The sequence below is a fragment of the Tupaia chinensis genome, unplaced genomic scaffold, assembly GCF_000334495.1.
Source record: "Tupaia chinensis unplaced genomic scaffold, TupChi_1.0 Scaffold141165_1, whole genome shotgun sequence".
Taxonomy (NCBI): Eukaryota; Metazoa; Chordata; class Mammalia; order Scandentia; family Tupaiidae; genus Tupaia; species Tupaia belangeri.
Genome location: NW_006201028.1, coordinates 1,596,680 through 1,600,181, shown reverse-complemented (window position 1 = coordinate 1,600,181; position 3,502 = coordinate 1,596,680).

Sequence of the window (3,502 nt, the reverse complement as noted above, 5' to 3'; positions counted from 1 at the left end):
TCCCTCATGGAAAAAATAACTATAATTTTTAAATCAATGAACATTCTCTCCTATTTTCAGTGAGTCGGGAAGTTAGAAGCCACTTATTTGTATCATTCTGGCTCAAGGTCTCTTTGGGTTGCAGTCAAAATATGGAGCTGTTGTCATCTGAAGGCTAAGTTGGGGTTGGGCAATCTGCTTTCCAGATAGTCTGTTTGTAGGATGGATTGTTCACAAGGCTTCAATTACTCTCACTGTGGGTCTATCCGCAGGTTGCTTGAGTATCCTCACAACATGGCGGCTGTCTTTCCCAGAGCAAGTGACCAAGAAAGAGAAAGGTAAAAGCCATGATGTTCTTTATAATCCATCCTCAAAAGTCATTCACAGGGGCCGGCAAGTGGCATGGTGGTAAAAGGCGCTGGACTCCCACATGGCCGACCACGGTTCAAGTCTCGGACCTGGTGGCTTGCTTTCTCACTTCCTCTCTCTCTCTCTCTGTCTCTCTGATCAAACTGGAAAATAATAATGATAATAATAATAAAGTTAAATAAAATAATTCTTTTTTAAAAAAAAGTCATTCATAATCATTTCCACAATGTTTTAATGATCACTCACATCAAACCTATTTAATGTGGGAGGGGGACTACAAAAGGACATTGATACCAGTAGGTAAGAATCACTGGGGGAACTAGTAGGTGAAGTGGTGGTTAAGGTGCTGGACTCCCACATGGCTGACTGCGGTTTGAGTCCAGGACCTGGTGGCTTGCTTTCTCACTTTCCCTTTCTCTCTCTCTCTGGTCAAATTAGAAAAAATACATAATAATAACAAATAAGTTAAGTAAATAAATACTATTTTGAAAAATAGGACCACTGGGGTTCATCTGAGAAGCTGGCTACCGTGTAGAGTAGGGCAGATTCCAGGCTTCTTTATTTGCTTATCTATGAGTAAATACCAGGTTTTATGTCCTTCTATGTAAAATGGGGAGGCTGATAATCTTGCAAGATGGATAGAAGGCTTAAGTGGCAGGCTAATGTGTCAGACACAACATCATGGCATTTGACAACTGCTCGTGTTTGGCTCATGTGGTCGTTTTGTAGTGTGTCAGTTTAACTGAGTTGGAATTTAATTCCCCAATGTCCCTTCTAATACGGTTCCAGGATAGGAATGACCACTAAAGAAATTTATGTAAGATTGGAAAGGAGCAAGTGAAACAGCTGCCTTGAGCCCTGCAGGCTGACACAGGGTCCCAGAGGCAACTGCCGCCATGTTGTTGTTGCTGATCTGCCAACTCACAGTTGATACAGATAATCCGCTGGCCCCCAGATCCTCCAGCTCCCACCAGATTTCCTATTTCAGCTTCTCCAAGCCCCAGGGCAAGGCACTCATATAATTCCACAGTAAAGGCATGTGTGTGTGCCACAGATCACATGCTTATCAACATAAGACATAGCTGTGAACTCCATTTTGTCATAGATTCCAGTTTGTCCTCTTTCTCTTATGATTAAATTTTCTTCCTAACTGCTAGCCCTGTGACCTATCAACTCAGGCCCATTACTGGATGCTGAGGGCACAGTCTTCCATAGACTTCCTCAGTTTTCCTTTGTGATTCCTGGCTAATGATTTTTCTCTGATCTTCCTTTCAGACCTTTTCTTCTCTAGCTTCTCTGAAATTATGTCTAAGCCTAATAAAAAATCCTGTATTGTGAGTCAACAAGTGGTATGGTGGTTAAGGAAGTGGGAATCCATATGGCCAACTACATGGTTCAAGTTCCAGATCTGGCAACTTGAAAAACACACCAGGTACATCTATGTGCATGCCCAAAATCCCAAGAGAAGAATGGGGGAGAAGGGACTGTGGTGTGGCCATCCCCCCTGGGGGGTGATTTCATACTTTCCCCCTCTCTTTCTTCATCTGTGTCTCTGGTGAGCACATGCACCTTGTAGGAAATTTTTTTTAAATCTTGAGTTCCATAATAGTGCTGCTTCCCTGATCAGCCCCTAACTGATGCTGACATTGGTGAAGTTAAGTACTGCTAAGAACCATGTGCCACTGGCTTTGGAAAAAAGCCAAAAGAGCCTCAAGTGAAGCCATGAAGGACAGTGAGGAAATGTTATTGAAAGTTGGTGTTCTGAGTTGAATTGTATCCCCTCAAAATTCATGTCAAAATCCTAACCCTCAGCACATCAGAAGGTGATCTTATCAGAGATAGGGTCTTTACAGAGATAACCCAATTACCATGATGTCATTAGGATGGGTCCTAACCCAATACGACTAATGTTCTTTAAAAAGGGGAAGATATGGACACACCACACAGGAAGAACACCATGTAGCCATGAAGGCAAAGATCAGCGTGACTGGTCTATAAGCCAAGGAACACCAAAGATTGCCAGCAAAAGCCCAGAATCTAGAAAAGAGCCATGGAACAGATTCTTCCTCACAGCCCCTAGACAGAACCAGCTCTCCTGACATCTTGACCTTGGATTTTAGCCTCCAGAGCTGTGAGGCAATGATTTTTTTATTTGTTTGTTTATTTTTTAATTTGCTATAGGGCACATGCACTCACCAGACAGAGACGAGAGAGAGGGGGAAAGTGAGAAAGCACCCCCCGCCCCGCCATGGTGGATGACCAGCCACAATCCCTTCTCTTCCGTTCTCCTCTCAGAATTTTGGGCACGCATGCACACACATCCAGCAAGTTTTTTAATCTGTCAGGTCTGGTACTCAGACCACAGAGTTGGTGGGATCCAGCCCCTTAACTACCACACCACCTAGCTGGCTTTAAATTTCTGTTTTCTTTTTCATTTTTCAAGAGAGAGATTTTTGCCATAGGCTGTGTGCACTTGCCAAAGAAACAGAAATCCAAAAGTTATCCCCAGAGGGGATGGCCACACTGCAGTCCCTTCTCCATTCTCCTCTTGAGATTTTGGGCATGCACGTACACACACACACACACACACACACACACACACAGAGCGTGAGTTTTAAGCCATTGGGTCCAGGACTCAAACTGTGGTTGACTACGTGGGATTCCATCAGCTGGCCCCAAAATTTCTGTTTTAAAAGCCAACCAGTGCATTAACTTGTTACAACACCCCTCCCCCCAGCAAATTAATACGGTTTGATAAAATGTGACCTCTGTTATACAGTGGCAGAAAGTTTTGTGACCCCGCTGCCTGAGGTAACATAAATAGAAATGCTATCTAATGAAAAATAGAAAGGGCACTTAATGATTTTGTGAGTTTGGCTAAGGATATTTCCTATAAGAATGCTGAAAGTGCCAAGTGGTATCTTCTTTTATATTTTTTAAATTATTATCTATTTATTTTCATTGTATTTGTTGTTATTATTATTTACTTTTAATTTGACCAGAGAAAAAGAAAGTGAGAAAGCAAGCTGCTAGGTCTGGGACTCAAACTGTGGTCAGACACATGAAAGTCCAGTGTCCCAACCACCATACTAGCTGCTGGCCCAGCCAAGTGGCATCTTTTCTTTTCTTTTTTTTTTTTTCTTTTTTTTTTTTT